Below are 23,811 nucleotides of genomic sequence, written 5' to 3' on the forward strand. Positions count from 1 at the left end.
TGGACCAGCAAGGTTTTTTTTTTTTTTTCATTTTCAAGAAACAACAGGGAGGGGAAAAAAACAATCACGGGGAGGAAGGAAAAGTTTGAACAGTTGATAACAAGAACTACCCAGGCTTCAGTGAAATATCTTTAATCCTAGTCTGGGGATAAATATAGAACCTAGAAAATTGCAAGAGGAATTTCCTGCCCTCATTTATAATGAATTTATGAAGGTGGAGTCTCTTTAAATGATTTGAAATGCTTTTTCGCAGGTTTTTCGCCACTTGGGCTGTGTTGTCCTTTATGAGAGAAGTTGCTAATAGACTTGCTTTTTATTTCTTGATTGCTTATGATTACTTTAGTGTGAGAGAATTCTCTGGAAGACATTATTGCATAAAGATCAACTAATGACCTTATCGTTATCTAGGATTAAAAATTCACCTGAAAGTCAATCTAAATCCCATTATTGGGAGGGGAAATGGCTGATTCTGGAGTTACTGGGAGCACCTTTGATATGAAGCATCTGCATGGTTTAGATGGGTAATTATGCCTTCTAAATAGTGATTGCAAGCAAAAAGCATGGTATGGGGTCATGTACATTTAATACGATCAGCCTATGAAATTCTGCTTCAATGTGTGAGGCATGAGACTCATCCAAGTGGAGCAGCTTCCATCACAAGGTATCAGGTCCTCCTTTGCACATTAATAGGTAAGATATCAATAAAAGCTATTTCTTTGCTTTTCATTTAAATATGACTGGAACCTTAGAGTCACTCAGATGGGGTGCAACCCTAACCCTAAATCTAACCCTAACCCAGCATGCTGGCTAGAGAATTCTGGGAGTAAAAGTCCACATATCTTAAAGCCCTAAAGAGCATTCCCAAGAGTTCCTTCAAAAGTACAAGGAAGAAATCTAAGATCCAAGTCTCACCATGTGTGGGTCGTAGTCCCGCCTACTCTGCATCTTTGGCCCTTTGTGGTCCCTAACCACCAAGAGGTTGCCCGCTAATCATAAACCAACCTAATGTCACTTTTTGACTCCATCATACTCAAGGAATGGGTTTTGAAAGTAATACTTGGATTAAGTAGCTTTTTTTTTCATTTAATATAAAACTTTTAGAAGTGATGTGACCTCATTCTTCCAAATGAATATTCTTAGTTTGTCCAGTATGCATTTTTATCACTGTTACCCCCACAACAGAAAAATAGTAATTACTGCTGAAATAATAGCCTTAGGCTACGAAAGCAAAAGAAAGAATTTAATCCAAAACAAACAATATGCTTGTTTGCTGCTTAAAATAGTGGAATGATGATCAACTGGATGTTTCTCTTTTCTATTTTGCCTGGAAATGATTGGTTTTTGGAAGAGAGAAAGGGATAACTTTCTTTGAAAAAGAAGAAAACAAGAAATGTGAGGAAACTAATCTATCATATATTGAAATGGCCATACTTAAACCATGTGGTCATCTAGGGAGATAAAGGCCAAATAGATCTATAATCTACTATACTATAGATACTATAATCCAGTAAAAAGAATATCTGCACAACTCTCGACTAGAACATTTTTAATAGATCAGCCATTTACAGTGGATTCTGGAAAGTGATGTTTCTGAAGAAAAGGAAATTATGTGATAGGTTTTAAGGTCTACTTTCATGTTGCCTGTGGCATTGTCAGCCCTATGAGTTAGACAGATCAGGACACCAACTCCACAGAAAGACTAGAACTATACTTTACCGAGACATAGTAATAGAATCTTGCAAGTCTACCTATGTTTCCCTTCCTTCCCTCTTATATCCCAGGGAGTTGGGAGGAGAAAGTCTGAGTCTCTTTCTAACAGTTTCCTTCCCCTCTGGGCTCAGCCAATGCTTCTGTACCTGTTGCCACCTTAACAGCTTCTGGATGGTTTCTCCAAGGTCATCTCCACAGTTCCCTACTGGCATTGAAAGAGCGCCCCAGAAGAAGGCAATGACAATTCACTTCTGTATTGTTATCAAGAAATAAATATGGACCTATCCTGAGAGTCACCAGGAGTGGAGTTCAAATGAGGGTGGCTGATCTTGAAAAATCTAAGCAGGATAGGAATTTTTAATATTGGATGGGAGATTGCTAGGAAATCCCAGGGCTGGGAAGTGAAAAACATCCCAGGTGAAGGCACTGGCAAAGTATTTTCCTGTTGCTGCTAAGAAAAAATATGGACCTGTCCATGTAGTTGGTAGGAGTCAAGATCAACACTGGGGAGACTATCACCTTTGACCCAAACAGTGGCAGCTGTATCATCAAGAATTGACACACTTGTAACATGCACCATCTTTTGCTATCTAGATCACCTAAAAGATTCAACATAACCAAATACATAACTATGGATCAGGGATTAAAAATAATTATATGTTACCATTCCGGTCCGAAGGAGATGGCACTATATCCACAGTAAGCAATCTAGTTTGCTTCAGACTTAATCCTTTACCATTGGTCCTGCTTCCAGGTTTTCATGGGCAATGTATCCAGAAAGAGATTTATACACACACCTGATTCACACGACACATTAAACCAGAGCTTTAGTTAGTTTATGAGCCCAGCTATTATGGGTTTGTAAACTTTATTTTGTGTCTTGGCGTGTTATACAAACCCAAACTGTAGTTTATTTAACAAACCATACTTAAACATTATGGCTTAGAATGATGTGTGAACCGAGTCACCCACACCCACAAATCCTGATGGTTCCTCTTGCTGCTAGGAGGCACTGCCCAATTGTCAATTGTATGCGTGGCACTCCTGACTAAAAATAGATGGTACAATAAGATAACTTTATCTTAATTGTGACTCTCTTAATATATTGTAAATCCTGATTAAGATGTGTTTCTTAAAGTCAAATTTTTATTGTTGCCTGCAAACACCCCCCTCCCAGAGAATTTCAATTACTTCTTCTTTTGCGCAGCTTACTGAGCTCTGTTTAAACCATCATCAGCATACAAATGAGAAGTTCATGCCAGGAGAACTGCAGGACCTGTCTCAACCATTAGCAGCATTGTCTGAAAAGCCAGATTAAAAACCATAAATACAGCCACTAATACAGTTCAAGGAAAACAGAGTTAGTTCTGACTTGGCTGCATTTCCCAGGGGAATGATTCATGGCTTACACTTCTCTAGACATTTTTTTTCCTTCTTCTTCACGATCTGGCTCCATTTTTGAAGCTGGATTTTGCCAGTAAGTGAGTGGAATGTTCCTATTTTCAGAGTCTTAGTGAACCTTCTGAAAGAATAGGCCTCCAATTCTGCGCCTTCCATTGTTTCTCTTCTCCCCCCCCCCAAATTATTTTATCCCAGTTAGTAGACAGCAACCCCTCACATCATTCTCAGCGGCCTATGTAAACTTCTTTTTGTTTCTCTCTCAAGACCTACAGTATCCTATTTCCAAATGCCAGATACAATGATTCAGCAATGCTAATGGAAATTGGGTTATGATGAAAAGAGACATCCATTTCCCCAGCTTCCAATCAATTTTATCTATGCTTGTCCTTCTGGAAGCAATTCAGAGGCTCAATTCATTCAAGAGAGCCCCTTGGCACAAGTCCCACAATGATCAAGATATGGATGGCAAATCATTAACATACTGTATATCCTTCCTTACTGAACTAAGGCACATCTTTCCTAGGCTTTCAGAGAGTTTTTAAAATCTTCCACTTTATGGAAGACATGGAGGGAAAAGCAAGAAATGCAGCTTTTCTTTATTAAAGAAGTAGTTTCATTAAATAGCTTTTACAAGCTAGATAGGTTCAGTTTTCAATAAGAGCAATTCTCGGTTGCATATTGGTTCATGTGTGAGTGTGTATGAGTGAGTATATTTTGTATGTAAAATCAGTCAAATCAGTCCACTGCAGGATGAAGCCTCTATGCTGAAAGTTATATAATAATAATAATAATAATAATAATAATAATAATAATAATAATAATAATAATAATAATACCACCACCACCACCACCACCACCAGACAGCTGAAGAAGAAAAAAGGGCATTGGAAGAATACCTGAAGGACAATGAAGATGCAGTGAAACTAGTATATCATGAAGGCTTACTGAATACTGAAGAGATCAGATTGGCCTGCAAGAAAGACCAAATGAAGAATAGAAAAGAGACACAGCAAGGCAAAGTATTACATGGCCAGTACACAAAAAACTAGCAGGCAAAGCAGATAGCAACAAGACCTGGCAATGGCTAAGAGCAGGAAAATTGAAGAAAGAGACAGAGGGGCTAATTCTGGCTGCACAAGACCAAGCCTTAAGAACAAATGCATATAAAGCCAGAACTGAGAAGACCGCAATAGACAGCAAATGCCGCCTCTGCAAAGAAACTGAAGAAACAGTGGACCACCTAGTCAGCTGCTGCAAGAAGATCGCGCAGACTGATTACAAACAACGGCATGACAAAGTAGCAACAGTGGTGCATTGGAATATCTGCAAGAAACACCATTTGCCTGCAAGCAAGAACTGGTGGGACCACAAGACAGACAAAGCAATAGAAAATGAAGAAGCTAAAGTGCCCTGGGACTTTAGAATTCAAACAGACAAGCACCTGCCACACAACGCCCCAAACTTAACAATTGTTGATAGGAAAGGCAAAAAAGTCTGGATATTGGAGATTGCAACACCTGGAGATAGCAGAATAGAAGAGAAAGTACTGTAGAAAATCACAAAATATAAAGACCTGTGAATAGGAGTAGAACAACTATGGCAAAAGAAGGCAAAGATACTACCAATAGTAATACGCAGCTTAGGTGCAATCCCAAAACATCTGCAGCATCACTTGAACATCATCGGCATTGACAAAATCACCATCAGTCAATTGCAAAAGGCGGCTTTACTTGGAACACTTTATATCCTGCAATGATACCTTTAACACCGTCAAACAACAACATCTGCCTATCCCAGGTCCTTGGGAAGGACTCAATAGGTGGATAAAAATGCCAAATCCAGTCTAAACATCTGGCTGACTGTGCAACCAACCATAATAATATACTAAATTTATATGCTGCCCAACTCCCAGCAACTCTGGGCAGTTTACAACCGTTAAAGCATTAAGAAACTAAGCACAATACAAAAAATACAAAAACAGCACAAAACAAAAAATAATGGCAAAGAAAACAAACCCAGAAGGGAACAGAAAGGAAGAAAGAGCTGTCCTCTCCAAAGGCCCGGGTGAAGAGCCAGGCCTTTAAGGCCCGTTGAAATATCAGTAGGGTGGGAGCTGTTCAAATTTGGGGGGGAACTTCATTCCAGAGAGCATATGCTGCTACAGCCTCATGCTTAATCAGTGGAACCTGCAGTGTGCCAACCCTGCCAGATCGAACCGGCCAAGCAGATACTATGGGAAACAGGCAGTCCCTCAAGTAACCAGGCCTTATGCCATGTAGGGTTTTATAGGTAACAACCAGCACCCGGAAGCAAACTGGCAATCCGTGCAGCTCAAGAAGCAGAGGTATGAGGTATGCCCATCACTACCCACACTCTGGCATAATTTGGTGGACAGATGTCTTTCCACTTCTGAGTCTGGGGCTGAGAGAGACTGCCTGGCCCAAAGTTCTGTGCCTATGGGAGGACTAGAATCTGAGTATCTTTGTGCCTAGTGCAGCACCTTAAACACTACACCACACTGGCATGTATGTGGATGGATGGATGGATGGATGGATGGATGGATGGATGGATGGATGGATGGATGGATGGATGGAGAGATGTTGTTGTTGTTGTTCAGTCATTAAGTCGTGTCTGACTCTTCGTGACCCCATGAACCATATTGCGCCAGGCCTTCCCGTCCTTCACTGCCTCCCTGAGTTTGCTCAGTTTCATGCTCATTGCTTCAGTGATGCTATCTAACCATCTCATCCTCTGCCGTCCTCTTCTCCTTTTGCCTTCAATCTTTCCCAGCATCAGGGTCTTTTCCAAAGAGTCCTCTCTTCACAATAGGTGACCAAAGTATCTGAGCTTGAGCTTCATTATCAATCCTTCCAATGAGCAATCAGGGTTGATTTCCTTTAAGATTGACTGGTTTGACCTCCTAGCAGTCCAGGGGACTCTTAAGAGTCTTCTCCAGCACCACAGTTCAAAGGCATCAATTCTTCGGCGCTCAGCCTTCTTTATAGTCCAGCTCTCACAGCCATACATTACTACCGGAAAAACCATAGCTTTGACTATGCAGATCTTTGTCGGCAAGGTGACATCTCTGCTTTTCAATATGCTATCTAGGTTTGCCATAGCTTTCCTCCCAAGGAGCAAGCGACTTTTAATTTCATGGCTGCAGTCTCCGTCTGCGGTGATCTTGGAGCCCAAATAAATGAAGTCTGTTACTGCTTCCATTTCTACCCCTTCTATTTGCCAGAAATTGATGGGTCCAGATGCCATGATCTTAGTTTTTTTAATGTTGAGTTTCAAGCCAGCTTTCGCACTCTCCTCTTTCACCCTCATCAAGAGGCTCTTTAGTTCTTCTTCATTTTCTGCCATTAGGGTGGTATCGTCTGCATATCTGAGGTTGTTGATGATTCTCCCTGCAATCTTAATTCCGGCTTGTGATTCTTCCAGCCTGGCATTTCTCATGATGTACTCTGCATATAGGTTAAATAAGCAGGGTGACAGTATACAGCCTTGTCGTACTCCTTTCCCTATTTTGAACCAATCGGTTGTTCCGTGACCGGTTCTAACTGTTGCTTCTTGGCCCGCATACAGATTTCTCAGGAGACAGGTAAGGTGGTCTGGTACCCCCATCTCTTTAAGAATTTGCCACAGTTTGTTGTGATCCACACAATCAAAGGCTTTTGCATAGTCAATGAAGCAGAAGTAGATATTTTTCTGGAACTCTCGTGCTTTCTCCATGATCCAGCGAATGTTGGCGATTTGATCTCTAGTTCCTCTGCCTCTTCGAAACCCAGCTTGTACATCCGGTAGTTCTCGGTTCACGTACTGCTGAAGCCTAGCTTGTAGGATTTTGAGCATAACCTTGCTAGCATGTGAAATGAGTGCAATTGTGCGATAGTTTGAGCATTCTTTGGCATTGCCCTTCTTTGGAATTGGAACGTAAACTGACCTTTTCCAATCCCGTGGCCACTGTTGCATTTTCCAAACTTGCTGGCATATTGAGTGCAGCACTTTAACAGCATCATCTTTCAGTATTTTAAATAACTCAGCTGGAATACTGTCATCTCCACTAGCTTTGTTGTTAGCAATGCTTCCTAAGGCCCACTTGACTTCACTCTCTAGGATGTCTGGCTCAAGGTCAGTGACCACACCAGCATGGACATCAGGGACATTAAGATCTTTCTTGTATAGTTCTTCTGTGTATTCTTGCCACCTCTTCTTAATCTCTTCTGCTTCTGTTAGGTCCCTGCCTTTTTTGTCCTTTATCATGCCCATCTTTGCACTAAACGTTCCTTTCATATCTCCAATTTTCTTGAAGAGATCTCTAGTCTTCCCCCCTCTATTGTTTTCCTCAATTTCTTTGCATTGTTCATTTAAGAAGGCCTTCTTATCTCTCCTTGCTATTCTCTGGAAATCTGCATTCAGTTGCTTATATCTTTCCCTTTCACCCTTGCTTTTCGCATTCCTTCTTTCCACAGCTATTTGTAAAGCCTCATCAGACAGCCATTTTGCTTTCTTGCATTTCTTTTTCCTTGGGATGGTTTTAGTTGCTGCCTCCTGTACAGTGTTACAGACCTCCGTCCATAGTTCTTCAGGCACTCTGTCTACCAAATCTAATCCTCTAAATCTATTCATCACCTTCACTGTGTACTCACAAGGAATATGATCTAAGTCATACCTGAGTGGTCTAGTGGTTTTCCCTACATTCTTCAATTTAAGCCTAAATTTTGCAGTAAGAAGCTCATGATCTGAGCCACAGTCAGCTCCTGGTCTTGTTTTTGCTGTCTGTATAGAGCTTCTCCATCTTTGGCTGCAAAGTATGTAATCAATCTGGTTTTGGTATTGACCATCTGGTGATGTCCATGTGTAGAGTCTCTTGTGTTGTTGGAAAAGAGTGTTTGCTATGACTAGCTTGTTCTCTTGACAGAACTCTATTAGCCTTTGCCCTGCTTCATTTTGTACTCCAAGGCCAAACCTGCCTGTTATTCCAATTACTCCTTGACTTCCTACTTTAGCATTCCAATCCCCTATGATGAAAAGGACATCTTTTTTTGGTGCTAGTTCTAGAAGGTGTTGTAGGTCTTCAAGAACCGGTCAACTTCAGCTTGTTCGGCATCAGTGGTTGGGGCATAGACTTGGATGACTGTGATATTGAATGGTTTGCCTTGGATACGCACTGAGATCATTCTGTCATTTTTGAGGTTGTACCCCATTACTGCCTTTCCCACTCTCTTATTGACTATGAGTGCAACTCCATTTCTTCTAAGGGTTTCTTGGCCACAGTAGTAGATATAATGGTCACCTGAATTAAATTCACCCATTCCTGTCCATTTCAGTTCGCTGATTCCCAAGATGTCGATGTTCAGTCTTGTCATCTCATGTTTGACCATATCCAGCTTGCCTTGGTTCATAGATCTTACATTCCAGGTACCTATACAATATTGTTCTTTACAGCATCGGACCTTCTTTTCGCTTCCAGATACATCCACAGCTGAACGTCCTTTCGGCTTTGGCCCAGCCGCTTCACTCTTTCTGGAGCTACTTGGAATTGGCCTCCCCTCTTCCCCAGTAGCATATTGGACACCTTCCGACCTGAGGGGCTCATCTTCCGGCGTCATATCTTTTAGCCTTTTAACATTGTCCATGGGGTTTTCTTGGCAAGGATACTGGAGTGGGTTGCCATTTCCTTCTCCAGTGGACCACATTTTGTCAGAACTCTCTGTCATGACCTGTCCGTCTTGGGTGGCCCTGCACGGTATAGCTCATGGCTTCACTGAGTTACGCAAGCCCCTTTGCCACGACAAGGCAGTGATCCATGAAGGGGGGATGGAGAGATAGACACACACATATCCCTAGTATGATGTCAGCCCCACTAGGTAGACCAGACCAAGATCTTTCTGCTTGTTCTGGACTGAGCATATGTTTTTCCCCTCATTGTTTGGTAATGGATCTCACCTATCTCCATCAAGGTCATCTTCCTTACTCTCTACATATGACATCCTTGTAGTGCTACTTGACCAGAAATGAATTGGTCTTACCTATATTGGCTGTTTTAATTCTTCTAACCATCTTTGGAACAAACTCATCCCAAACTCCTTGCTTTGAAGAGCTTTGAAACGGCACTTCCTAAAGACTCCATTCAGACCACCGCATAACACATAATGCTAAGCCATGAGTTACTGATAAGCTATAAATGGTTGGTTTCCCTTAATATGCCATAAAACTGATCTGTTGGCATGAGGAAAAAGCTGCATATGAATTCCCATTGCCATTATAAGCTCTGATGATGGCACGACACCATAATTTTCAAGCCAGATGCTTTTCCCAGCAGCTGCACCCATGACTGCAAGTTGCCATGTAGAGTCTCTGTGGGTGTGGTGCTGGGGAGAAAGTAAGCCTGGAGGTTGGGAAGTGGACTGAAGTAGGTGTCCTCTCCTGATGTAAACAAGGGAATCAAGCCAGGCAATTTTAATAGGGATTATGAAACTAACCAGGAGGTTAAGAGTAGGGACCCTGACAAACAAACAAAAAAAATGTTTTTTAGTGCCTTTGAGTCAGTCTTGACTCTTGGTCATGCCTGGACTAGTCCCTACAGTTTTCTTGGCAAGGTTTTTCAGAAGTGGTTTGCCATTGCCTCCTTCCTAGGGCTGAGAGAAAGTGACTGGCCCAAGGTCACCCAGCTGGCTTTGTTCCTAAGGCAGGACCTGAAATGAGCTCCAAGATCAGGCAGCAAAAGATGGGATGTACCAAAAAATAGCCCATCCGGAAATGGAGCTTCAGAATTGCAAATTTGCAAAACAAACGTTTTGTGCTGGGACCTGCCACAAACAATCCCAAAGAATATCTCTTCGGCTACCAAGAGAGGCTAAAGTATATCAGTGGAGGCAGATATGTCCTGACAGCAGTTTGTCCAGGCCTTGTCCTTTAGCTCCAATTGGTGTTATCCAATTGACTTGGCATAGTTCATGCAAACCTACCAATAAATTCTTCCTCTTTGTGGAAGAGTGTCCACAGAGGCCCAGGAGTAGCACCGGGCTGCTCAACCCCACATTCACACTGCCTGGATCCCCACTAGCTGCCTTTTCTACAGCCAGAGCCCCCGCTAGCATGCAGGCTGCTGTAACTCAGAAATAAAGTTCGTCTGGGTTCCCCACTAGGCAAGATCCAGTATGCCATCCCAAAACAGGCTGGGTAAACTGGAGGAGATGAGGCAAGCTGCGGCTGCCTGGAGCTGAAGCAGGAGGTGCAGAGATTGGATGGGGCAGGTTGCAGGAGAAGCAGGGAGGCACAAAAAAGAACCCCTTTTAAGATGTTGAGGCTTACTCAGAAGGAAGCGGGATTGCAAGTTCACACAGGCAGACCACTGGAAAGATGACCTTGGAGAAACTATGCAATGACAGTAAGAAAAATGTGAACAGGGTAGGAAGAAAACATTAGAAAGAAACTCTGCCTTAACTCTCTTGAGCATAAGAGGGAGGGTGGGAAGTATTCAGTCAGGCTTTCAAGATTGAGTTACTGCAGCCTGTATCCATAGAGCTCCAATCCTTCTGACCTGGTCTATCTCAAAATGTTGACAACAGCATTGTGTGTTCAAAAAGCCATGATTATTCAGTAAGCCATGGTTAAGCAAGTCAGTATGTCCAGCTTACTAATTACTTTGAGATTTTTTATTTTGAAGGGCTAAAATGCTGATTCATCAACAGAACCTGTTGTTGTCTAATTTAGATAGCACCTTTACTGCAGTTAGAAACTTGTAGCAGTATTTCTTCAGAATTATCAATGATGAGCTGTTTCTCTATCATTCTGTCTCCCACCCCCATGCTCTCCTTTTCTCATACACATCTGCTGTCTCCTCAGAAAGAAGGGACATCATTTGTTTCAAAGCCTACTGGGAATCTCATTCAGAAACACATAGAGCATCCATTCATCAATGGACCATTTCCTGAACTTTTATCTTCTACCGATGGACATCAGACATCCTGGGGTGATGGTAAGGAACCTGTGTAACAGCATGGCAAATGAGCAGCTAGAACAATATCTAAGTTAGCCTTCCTCCTTCTGATGCTCTCCAGATGTTTTAGGATCCAGAATTCTCTAGCCAGCATGACCAGAAAAAGTAGAAAAGCGGGGGATGAGGGCCAGGATCTGGACTTCTCCAGCACATATTTCTTTAAATGTAGCCTTGCAGATTCCTAAAATACATGTTGAATGCTCAGAATATGCTGAAACAGGAACTTTGGTTTCCTATAAATTTAGAATATATTATTTTCTCTTGCAGGGATGAAGCACTCTATCTCAGGCGTTAAGGATTTCTTTTTGTTTTAGAAAACCTTCCAACCCTGGTGTTTTGGGTGGGGGGTGGGGTGGCACAGTTGTTGCGAGGCTAGCTCCAGAAAAGAGAAATTATTTGAAAGGGTCAGCTTCCAGTCATTATTAATGTTTACTGTTTCAATAGCAGTTTCCTTTGTTATAGTAACTCTTAAAGGCATATTTCTCCAAAGTCCTGGTGGGAAAGGAAATTGATCTCTGTTATTTGCCCTTCCCTCTCTGTCCCCAAATTCCCAGTGATAATGGTCAGAGGTTGTGGGTTAGAAGAAGCCCACCCTACAAATCTGTTTTGGGCTTTGGTGATTGTTGTTATTATTTTGTTCCATCTAAAACTTGAGTTGTCTTCAGAAGGCCAAGTAAACTTTCCCTTCCTGTTGAGAATGGCCAACTCCTCCCAAAGATTTTTGGTTGGCGATGTGCCTGCAAGAAATTGGGCTGCTTCTTGGAGAAGAAGGACATTAGTTTTCTGTATTGTAAGGCAATGGAAATCAACCCAATGTAGACAAAAGTCTCTTTTTAAAAAGAAAAAGGGGAAGGAAGCCTACTTTCTACGTGGAGTGCAACTATTTCTCCTCTTCTTCCTAGTCAGGTTTTCCAAAGTAAGAAAAGGAGAGAAGATGCAGTGAGACAATGCCATCTAGTATGTCCTTCCCGCCCCCCCATAAAATCCTTTTGGACATTTTACGTCAGTAGGAAAGGTCAGTAGGAAAAGTTAGAAATGGGTTTAACCTAGAGAACCTACTCTTAGTTTGAGTGAGGAAAATTAAAAGCATTAGTACAGTAATTACTAAGTACTCATTGGCTGGCACTGGATAAACACACTTGGCTAGGTTAAAATGAGGTTGTTGTGTTCAGTGTATTGTGGAAACCCAGTAATTGCTTTGCCATATTGTGTGTACCAGGCTTTTGTGTTAACCCATAATTCCTTCCTTCCTTCCTTGGACATAGTCTGTTGTATGAATACAGTAATGATGCCTTGTTAACCTTGGTTTGGGGTTTCACACTTTGTGTGAACCTAGCCTCTATGTCTGGGCAGAAAGAGGAGTCCCTTACTTTAAATCAGCTGTTTTGGAGTATTTATACTGCTGGACTTGATAATTTCAGGAATATCCTTACTTTTTTAATTTTTTAATTTTATTTTATTAAACTTCAAAAAATTGCAATTAACATTTTCTTTTTTTAAAACAACCCTTACTAGTTTGTGGTATTATATTTCAAGGAAAAGTTAGATCAAAAAGAGATGGGAGACATCATTACTTCCCATATGAGCAGCAGCCCATTCATATTTTCCACCTATAGAAACCTATCTTAATATAAGCCTGCACTGTATTTGTAAATCTTTGCTAAGGTTTTAGAGAATTTACATCCCCCAAAATTGGCACAGCTTCCCCCAAACAGCAACCCATGGAAATTGAGGACTACAGCTCCATCATTTCCAGCCAGCGATTCTGGAAGGCCTCAGGCTGGGAAAGGTTAGTCTAATCTTGTGTTTCTCAACCTTGGCACCTTGAAGATGTGTGGACTTCAACTCCCAGAATTCCCGAGGCAACCATGCTGGCTGGAGAATCCTGGGAGTTAAGTCTACACATCTTCAAGTTGCCAAGGTTGAGAAACACTGGTCTAATCTCTAGAGATTTTGGAAGAACATTCCTTGCATTGTGTTTTAAAAGTATCTTCTAGGATCCTTGCTATTATTCTGTGGTATCCTCATTATAAAAGAGCTTCAAGCTGGCTTTGAGGGAATGGGTATATTTGGGGGTGAGGTGTCATGGTTGGAGAACAGCAAAGAGTTCTTGTTGATTATTAGAGTCACCTGTTGGGGGGAGATGGGCGGCATACAAATTTAATCATTCATTCATTCATTCATTCATTCATTCATTCATGAATGAATGAATGAATGAATGAATGAAATGGCTTTCCTTACTTTAGGTCCTGGAACTCCAACATGGCTCCTGTAACTGCCAGTGTGCCATACAAGGATCACATGTTCCACCAGTCTTCATACTTCTTTCACTGTTTTAGATTCTTTTAGTTTAAGGATATTACATGGGAGCCTAGTATGTTACAAAGAAAGAGCTGGCCCCAAGCATAACTTTTATTTGCCAGAATTCTTGATATCCCAAGACAGGTTCTTAGAAAATAACACTGGCAGGTGATTGTATACTTTGTTGGAAGTGTGTCTTTCTGCCAGAGAAGAAGTCAAGAAACATCATGGTAGAGTGAGAGGAGATGTTGGAGAATAATCACACCAGTTGTCTTTTGGTCCATGGATGTTTTAAGTCTCTGGCTATCATGGCAGCCCTTTCATGAGAATTACATATTTTCAATATTCCAAAGGTTAAGGGCTCCTGTTCCAAACCCTCCCTGAGATCTATCTTATTTTTTTCTTTAATTTCAGTTATTATGTTATCTTCCAGCAATGTTCTGTGTCTTTGTTTTTTAAAAAAGGGACATTTAGAGACAATGATGGGGAAAGCACAGGGATCTGGATCAGATGATTATGATGATGGTGATGATGATGATACACAAAGATCAAGATAACTTCTCCAACTTGATACCCTTCAGCTGTTTGGGGACTACATTCCAGCAGTTATAGCTCACGGCCATGTTGGCAGGGAATATTCATTGACTCTGGAGAACAGAGACTGACAATGCACGCAGGGAATGCTGAACCAAATGCCTAAGCAGATTTTGCAATCAGATTTTAAGACTGAGAATGCAACTTCAACAAGGAGGTTTGGAGGCATTTAGCCAAAGCAGACTAAACAGCTGTTTTCAAGAAAGGTAACCTGAATAACTTGATGATCAGGATAGTGTTCACTGGATTGGATGTATGACCTTAAACATATATTCTCAAACTCTGCTCCAGGGCACCATGTCAGCTGTACATTGAATCAGTGAGGAAACTTTGAACTGCTTAAAACAATTGGCTTATGGAGCACCTTGATTTGGCAGCCATGTAAGTGTTTATCAGATTATTCACACGACCCAGATCTAGACATATAGCACAAGAAAGTAATGTGCTGTAGAGGCTGGAGGTGGGGCAAGCAGCCTGGGGCTTTCCTGATGTTTTGGATTCTCATCCCTAACCTCTGTGGCCACCAAAAAAAAAAAAAAAAAAGTGGTAGGATATAAAAGAGAATCTTAAAATGCTGAGAGTTGCTCTCTGCCCCCTCTTACACCAAAGAGAATCAAGGTGGCATAATCTTAAGCTTCTTTTTCATCCTCTTTATGTTTCCCAGGGCTAAGCTGATGTTTACTTAACCATTCTTACCTTCCATCCTCAAGTTTACTGCTGATGAAGGTTAAACCTCCAGTCATGCAAAAGGGTCAGTATGACTATCCTTGGACTGCGTGGAACCTCTGGAGCAGTTTAAGGTCACTTCCAGGCCTGTCACTGTGTCCACCAGCAGAGTCAATCTCTTGCTGGCTTCCCCGTGAGCCACTTGAAATCATAGCAAAGCTCATCTTTTTTCTTGAAGTGCTGCAGCTGGGCAGAACTTCCTGACCATCATTGGTGGGAAACTCTTGCTTCCCGCTGTTTTCTAGCTTTTTTTCTCTTGACATTAGCCTTGTTCTTTTCAAAATAGAATGAAGACCATCACAGGCTGGCTTCTGAAGTTTTGAAGAGTGGATACAGTGGTAGAAAACTTTGGTGTGGAAGTGCCCTTGGAATGAAGGCTAGGATTGTGAAAACCCAAATTGATTGATTGATTGATTGATTGATTGATTGATATTTCAAATTTAGATACCGTCCATCTCACGAAAAAGTGTCTCTCCATGAAACCTTGAGTTATAATTACTGTTTATCAACTTATTTTGCTAGGTTTCTATGAGTTCCCTGTGGGAATACTTGAGCTTTGTGGGGAATAAGTGTCATGAACAAACACGGGGGGATTTTATAGCAGAAATCTCATCCTACGAGCAATCTTCCGAAGCAAATGGAAGTATGTGCGGTCAAACAGTTCAATTTTGATGTGGCTTTTTATCAGCCTGCATTGTTATCCAGCTCTCAGATTAGCATAGAAATGTTTATAGTCAGCAAATGCATAGATATATGTGACTGTAGTTTGGACCCTGACCTCCATACAGTCAGCTGGAGAGGAACACAGAGGCTTATGCAAGAAGACGTAAACTCTATAATCATGGGACCTGCCCCATTTGTATATACAGAAGCCTCTGTGCTAGACTGAACAAAGACCATGGATAGCAATTGCCATCAGTCTCCACACTGCAGAGTGTTCAAAGATCTTTACTGGCAGGACAAAAGATTGTATTTCACTGTATTGTTGATAAAAAAACCCAGAAATGAACGAAATAGGAAATTAATTAGAAGAAATGTGCACTGTGTGGAAAAGGATATACACTGAGTTCCATATTTATAAAATATACATATTCCAACATATGCATGTGTTAAAGCTAGAAATATTGCTACACAAAGGACTCTTGTTGCCCACCAGTGCTGAAATGTAAATTTGTATTTAAAACTGTGTACATTAGATGCATGCAGAAGTTCTGTATTCTAGGGAAAAGGTAGGGTAAAGATCTCCTTGGGTCAAACTCTAATCCTGGTGATTCCGTGGGCATAGAGATTTTCGACAGCAGTACAGAAGTATTTGGCCATTGCCTTCTTTTGGCATATATTTTGGACTTCCTGGCTGGCATTTCCTAGTGGTCTCCCATCCAGAAAGTAGTGCAAAAACAAATGGCACACATGTGCATGCGTCTGTATTATGCACATTGGATCTTAAATCAGTTAAGAAAAGAAAGGGACGGGGATCATGGCCGATGAATGCAGACATTGCAGGAGTTAGTTATTTTTCAGCACATCAGTCTTGCAGCTGACAAGTGACACCACCGGCAAATTCCAAGGCTGACTTCTGAATGAATGTTTAAGAACTCTAAAGCCAGTGATTATTCTACTCATTTTGTTTTTAATGAAGATTAAATAAACATGGGTGGGCAGGGCAGGAAAGGATTACATTTAAGCACTTGCTGGCAACAAGAGTCCTTTGTGTAGCAATATGTCTAGCTTTAAAGCATGCATATGTTGGAATTGCTGCTGAGCTAGTTGCAAAGCTACTTGAAGCAAAAAAGTACTATCCTAGTAAAATTGTTGGGGGGGGGGGGTCCCTTTTCCAACCCGGAGTTGCAGCCTACTATTAAAGCAGCATTTTGTGATCATCAGGAACATATGCATTTACAGCCACACTGCTGCAGCCTTTGCGGGATCTGTTAGAGCGTGCAGGGATTCTTCCATCAGGATCCATTGCAAAGGCTGATGATAATCACGGTGCTATGAGTAATTTCTAAGTTGATGTCTAGCAGACATTCACATCCTGGATTACAGCATCTGCCTGTTTTTTGGATTTCCTTGCATCACTTCCCTTTTTTTTTTTTTCCTGCTTGCTTTTTATAGTCTGTTCCTTGCTGCTGTTCGGTAGAGTTCCTTTTGAGATATGGAAACTCTTTTACAGGCTGCAGCTCAGTCCTTAGCGAGAGACAGCCAGAGGTTCTCCTTGCAGCCACTCCAAACTGAAGCATGCTGGAGGCAGTGGTATTCTGGGGGTGGCAGCCTATTCTTATGATGTCTACATTTTAGCACCATAAAACAGGTGGTGAGTTATGGAACACAGAGATTTAAACATGGCCTAGAATAGGCATGGAGAACATTTGGTCCTGCAGGACTTACTGAATTACAACTCCCATCATCCTTCATCTATGATCATGGTTGTTGGCGCTGCTGGGAACTCTCATTTGGAAATCTCACAGGCTCCTTATCCCTGAGCTAGAGAACCATCCATGTATAGGTCAGGGGCAGTCCTAATATTAGGCACAAAGAAAGAACCAAGTTGGGTGGCAAATTGGGAAAACTCATAGAAGAGTCTACCCAGTCTCCTGCCTGGAGTGATTGCTTCATTGCACTGAGCATGTAGGGCTCTCTGCAGCAGCCAATTGCTCTATAAGCATCATGGCAATGACTGCTTCTGAAATGGCTGTGATTCCTGCCTGCAAACGCAATTGCCATGGCTAACTCACAATGTGTTGCTTTCAAAATTCCATCAAAGCAACATGGATAGGGCAGTTGGTTGGCTACTCAGGGAGTAAGCTGCATTCTTTCTACTGTTTTGGAGAGGGGATACCCATAAGGGAAAATGAAGAATCTCAGATGGCAATTCCTGCAGTCCAGGGACAACCTGGTGGCCTCCAAAATCCATTCTAACTGGCCCTTCTAAGGGCCTTATGGAAGTTGCCATTCCAAGCACACGAGGGCAGCAAGATGGTAGCCCCTATTACAATGAACTTGCATAGTTTGGAGGGAAGCTATCCAACTCATCTGAATATACAAAACCACCATGAGGGCCTGTAAGCAAGTGCAGAGTGCCTTTCTCTCACCACTGATTAATAGCTACTGTCCCATCTATCTTGATGTTTGATCAGCCAAGTCTTACTTTTTAATCAGAATTACAGAGATGTTTCCACTTGTTCTGCTGTACCATGGATATAAATATCATGGTTGCGGTATGAACCATCTTGTGCACCAGACTGGTCAAATGAAAACAGACTTCTGTTCTAAATATAGAAAAAAAGGATGGAAGGTTAGATATCTTCAAATTGCAAGTAACCAGGACAGAAGTTCATGTGAGCTTTCTGCCACCTGCTCTGGAGATCATGGGCTGCAAACTTGAGATCTTTGCTCCTTCTAGGATAGCAATGGGATAGTTATGTCTAACGCAGCTGGCTTTGAAGATTTTGAGCAGGGGGTTATATTGCTGAGCATCGTGGGTTTAATCCTCAAGGTAACCATATCCCTTGTAGCTCTCATTGATATAATAATACGTTGCCAACACTTTGATGCTCCAAGGATACTCCTGATAGAAAAGATGATTCATCAAGGGCAAGAGAAAGTAGAGCAATTATTTGGCTCAGAGCACAGGCCTGCAGGGAATCTGTCTCCTCTCCCTCCTCCCCTAATGAATAACATCTCAACTGGATCTTGTTTTCATTCATGAAGCATTCCTTCTTCTTAAAAAACCCTATTCACTAATTGTCTTTAATTATCTTACCATATATTTTAAATGCCTTTTAATTGTTTGAAACAGTGTATCTTTAGAAATCTGTTAGTGGTGCCTGAACACATATAAAGCCAAAGAAAGTGATCCCAGTATCAGAATCTCCAGCTTATTTCTGGGTACTATACTGCACAGGGAATGTGTCATTCTAAATCTGAAAACCTAAAACCAGTGGATGAAAAGGATTGGATTTAGTGAAATTTGATTTAAGGATTTTTTTCTCACAGGTCAGAGAAAACTTTTGCCTGATTCTGTGATAAAAACAAGAAAAAATCCCCTCTCACCCCTATGGGTGGTATGTGTCTTCCTCAATCTCGGGTCCTCTACCAGAGGCCTGGGAGTTTGAGGGTTCTGTGCAGTATCTTAGCTGTTCCTAGCACTGGACTCTTCTGGACAGAGAGCTCTGATGTTGTTCCTGGGATCTGTTGGAGCCACTCTCCCAGCTTAGGAGACACAGCCCCAAGTGCTCCTACCATCACTGGGACCACTTTGGCCTTTACTTTCCACATCTTCTCTAGTTCTCCTTCAGGCTCTGATACTTCTCCAGCTTCTCACACTCCTTCTTCCTGATGTTGATGTCACTTGGCACCACTATATCTATCACCACCACTGTCTTCTGGTCCTTGTCTACTATCACAATGTCTGGTTGATTGGCCAGTACCTGCCTGTCCATCTGGATCTGGAAGTCTCACAGGATCTTAGCCCTGTTATTCTCCACAACTTTCTGTGGAATCTCCCATCTGGACTTGGGAGGGTCTAGCCCATATGCTATTCAGATGTTCCTGTACACAATGCCAGCTACTTGGTTCTGCCACTCAGTATATGCTGTTCCTGCCTGTATCTTACACCCTGCCGCTATGTGTTGGACTATCTCTGAGGCCTCTCTGTACCTGTCTAGTGTGGTAGACCCCTGCTTCTATGGATCTGGTGCTTAGCACCTGTATTTGTGCTGCTATGATCAGTGCCTCAGTGCTCTTTGAATCTAGCCCTTTCCAGCCACTGGTAGGATGCCCAATGTCAGCCACCTCAGCTCCGTCAATGGTACATCCCATGCAGGGTCTTGTCTTGTCATGGCACTTCCTCTGCTTGAACTTCCTCCCGTGTCTGCTGCTGCTGCCTCAGGCATTCTCTCAGCAGCTCATCTTTGGGTGCCATCTTACAGATGTACTCCTGGATGCTCTGGGTTTCATCCAGGACAGTGGCTTGGACACTCATCAGACCCCATCCACCCTCTTTCCGGCTGGTGTACAGTCTCTGGGTGTTGAACTTGGGGTGGAAACCTCCATGCATTGTAAGGAGCTTCTGGGTTTTCACATTGGCAGCCTCCATGTCCTCCTCTGGCCAGCTCACTATACCGGCATGGTATCTGATGACTGGCAGGGCATATGTGTTGATGGCATGGATCTTGTTCTTCCCATTGAGCTGGCTCTTCAGGACCTGCTTTATCCTTTGATAGTATTTGGATGTTGCTGTCTTCCTTGCCTCCTCATCATGGTTCCCATGTGACTGTGGGATACCAAGGTACTTGTAGCTGGTCTGTATGTCTGCTATGTGGCCCACTGGCAGTTCCACCCCATCAGTCTTAACTACCTTCCCTCTCTTTACTACCATCCAGCCACACTTCTCCAGTTCGAATGACATCCCAATGTCCTCGCTGTAGATCTGTGTAAGGTGGATCAGCGAGTCCCTAGGGAGCCATACCGATTGTCCACAGTGGACAAAAGATACGAGTTCATGATTGCAAAATATTTTATAGATGGCAAAATAAACTTGTTTGCTTAGAGAAATATCAATTACTACATTTATTAGTCATTGGAAACCCCTTATGGAAAAAAGAAAAAGGATGAAATGATGATTTATGGATTTGATTATTAGAAAAGGTAGATTATGGAAAGAAGGAAACTTTGATGTAACCTTAGAAGAGAGGGTAAAACATAAATGTACTTTTAACTGCTGTTCAGAAGATTGGAAGCCACTTCTTTATTATTTTTTCTTTTTCCTTCTTTTCTACCTCTTTTTCTTTATTTCTTTTTCACTTTTCTATTACTTTTCTCTATATCTCTTATCTTTAATTTCAAATTTGTATTGTTTTTACTCTGTGGAAAAACTTCTTTAATAAAAATTATATATATAAAAAATGATTACAAAATGTTTTAATGGGTGAAAATATTACACCAATTAATGTTAATACAGAAATTTATAGTTTATTTTATCTGGCATAACATTATTGCTGTTTTTCTTCTCCCAATATTAGTTTATTTTAATTATAATTGCATTTTACGTATAGATATTTTTACCTGTTGTGAACTATCTCAAGTTTCTGACTCCTTTATGCATTTTACCTTCCCAGCTGAATTATAACATTGTGGCTGGGAGGACTATATTTGAAGCAAAGTGGAGCAGAAATGGCCATTATGATGTTCTCCACCAAATTTGGGCAGAGAAACTGGGTGGATGGTTTCTTGAGGTGAAGGAGAAAGTCTTCAACAATTTCTCCCATCCCCTTAACACTGACAGTAGCATGGCCATTGAAAAGGCCCCATGAGGTCTTTCTCTGGGAATTAAGGAAAATGTAGGAAGCCCAGAAGGTGACAGGCTACTGGAGAGAGGTCTGGACAATGAAAGGCAAGACAGTTAAACATACCACTTTGCCTCCTTGTACGTGAATAAAGGTAACTACTGTATATCACAAAACCATGGTCTAAAATATGATTGGTATGTGAAATGGAGTTATGTACAGAAAATCAATGTATAATTTAATGCTTACATGAAGGACAAGATGACGATATATACAGATTATTTATATTAAGACCAAAAAAGCTGGACAGAATTGGAGAATGTCCCATTTAATCAAACATTTTGCTCCCCACAATGGCTAATCAAGAAGATTTCAGAATTCCACCAGCAGAACCTGAAAGTGAAAAGTTGTGTTAAATGTTGTATCCCAGCAATGTTATACACTGAGCATAGCATACTCAGTGGTAATATGGGAGAAGCATTTAGTCATTGAGAATAATAGCCACATCCTCCATGAATTTGTCTATTCCACTTCTAAAGAAAGAAGTGAATTTAGATAATGTCTTCCACTTACAATTGACTCATGTTACATTATGCAGTTCCCAAATAAATGCACAATGTCTTCTGATTGTGCAGTCAGTCTGGAAATACCCTCAACTCATGGACATGATCATAACTGATCTTGGGAATCCTAAATTATACTTTGTGTAAAGAAGGGGGGAGGTGTGACTTTGGTCAATTTCTGCCACTTGAGCAATGAGAGATGCTCAAAAGTGCTTCTGTAACCTAGCCCTATCTATGTTTACTCCAGAATACAATAATCATATTTTGTTCAGTGATTTAGTCACGATGACTACATATTGCTTCTCCATATAATTTTGTACAAAGTGTGATTCAGGGGATCAGGTGCCTTGTTTATTGGCATCAGTAGATACATTGTTTAATAGTTCAGAGACAATTTCTTAATAAAGAAACATAAAGGACTTGCATAATGTAATGCATCAATCAATAAAGAGTGCCATTATTCCTCCACTGTCTATATCAGTGTTTCTCAACCTCAGCAGCTTTAAGATATATGGACTTCAACTCCCAGAATTCCCCAGCTAGCATGCTGGCTGGGGAATTCTGGGAGTTGAAGTCCACTCATCTTAAAGTTGCTGAGGTTGAGAAACTCTGATCTCTCTGTTTGTTCATAGCACATTTCCTCATCCCAAGAAAATTAAGCCTTGTCATCCTGCCCTTGAAACTGTTCACTGCTCAGGAACGTGAGGAGGATGTAACACTCTTAATTGTAATAATTAATACTTGTGTAGTGTTCTTGTTTCATGTGTGTTCCTTACTATAATCATGATAATAACCCTGTAAGTCAGCCTTTTCCAACATGGAATCCCCAGATGTGTTCCCAGACTGTAATTCCCAGAATTCCCAGCTCTGTAAACAGGGTAGTCAAGCAATTAGCAGCCTTATAGGTATAGAGCTAAAGCTGTTGTCATTTCTTATGATTGTCTGTGCTGTCCTTGACCCATGAGATTTTTATGTGGTATGATAACACGAGCTGCGAAAAATAAAAATGTAAAGAGGTGGAATCTCATGGGATTATCTTTTTTTCTTTTTCTTTTAGATTTCAACTCTCAAGATATCACGAAATGTTGATGTTCTTATCTCAGCCTCAGGAGATTTCAAGCGAGAACTCTGAATTTTCATAAGATTTGGTGATTTCAACAGATTTCAGCCATATATGTGGGTTCTGCAGACCAGCTGCTAGAAATGAAAAAGGTTGTCTGGCTTCTGGGTACAATTCAAAGTGCAGATTATCACCTATAAAGCTCTCCATGGCATAGGGCCTGGTTGTTTGAGGGACCACCTATGTACAATTGTGTTTTCCCATATGGTACAATCAGGCAGAGCGTACTGTAGTTGTCTTGTGGGACCAAAGTGTGCCTTCCCCATCACAGCCCCTGCCCTCTGGAACAGCATTCCCCCATCCGGCTCCCACTCTAATAATGTTCAGAAAGTCACTAAAAACCTGGCTATTCTTCCAGGTCTTACAGTAGGATGATTGTTGAGTCCCTGTAGGATGTCTTCTTTGTTATGTATGGTTTGTTTTGTAGATGCATATAATCTGTATCTTTACTTTTAGTCTTTCTTGCTTTTTAAATGTAAGATGACTGGAATTATTGAGAATTGGTGGCCTCTAAATCATATAAACAAATATCTGTGGGCACCATATTATTGATTGATGCATTACATTATGCAAGTCCTTTATGTTTCTTTATTAAGAAATTGTCTCTGAACTATTGAACAATATATCTACTGATGGCAATAAACAAGGCACCTGATCCTCTGAATCACACTTTGTACAAAATTATATGGAGAAGCAATATGTAGTAATCATGACTAAATCATTGAACAAAATACAGTATGACTATTGTATTCTGGAGTAAAAATAGATAGGGCTAGGTTACAGAAGCACTTTTGAGCATCTCTCATTGCTCAAGTGGCAGAAATTGAATGGAGCCACTATTAAATATCAATTTTATTCATAATCAAAGATCAACCTTAAAAATAAAAACACATTCACACATTAAAAATGTAATTAAAAGATAAAGAACAGGTAGAAATAACAAATTGTGCAAAATTGGGTTTTTCAGATTTTTTTCAACAAATACTCTCATATGTAGATCATAGTTGAGCAAAATTATCCAGCTCCCTTTAATTCATATGGAAACTGATCATCCAGAAATAAATAAATAAATAAATAAATAAATAAATAAATATTCTGTCTCTG

The 23,811-nt window shown here is 41.1% G+C and overlaps 1 long non-coding RNA gene across 2 annotated transcripts; it reads left to right on the forward strand.

Moving 5' to 3' along the window:
• The first annotated feature begins 520 nt into the window (after nucleotides 1-520).
• LOC148214323 (uncharacterized) lies at nucleotides 521-23,809 on the forward strand. 2 transcript variants are annotated; one of them, XR_015798246.1, is made up of 5 exons: nucleotides 521-690; nucleotides 10,963-11,095; nucleotides 13,882-14,217; nucleotides 14,303-14,392; nucleotides 22,645-23,809. It is a non-coding gene; the product is annotated as an uncharacterized LOC148214323 (long non-coding RNA). The 2 variants fall into 2 exon arrangements; XR_015798245.1 differs by lacking the exon at nucleotides 521-690 and having other exon boundaries at nucleotides 8,465-11,095.
• The last annotated feature ends 2 nt before the right edge of the window (nucleotides 23,810-23,811 follow it).

This window comes from Python bivittatus, unplaced genomic scaffold, assembly GCF_059951505.1.
Source record: "Python bivittatus isolate LINGU-HERP-01145 unplaced genomic scaffold, Pbiv_v1 ctg000570_np1212, whole genome shotgun sequence".
In the NCBI taxonomy this organism is placed as follows: domain Eukaryota; kingdom Metazoa; phylum Chordata; class Lepidosauria; order Squamata; family Pythonidae; genus Python; species Python bivittatus.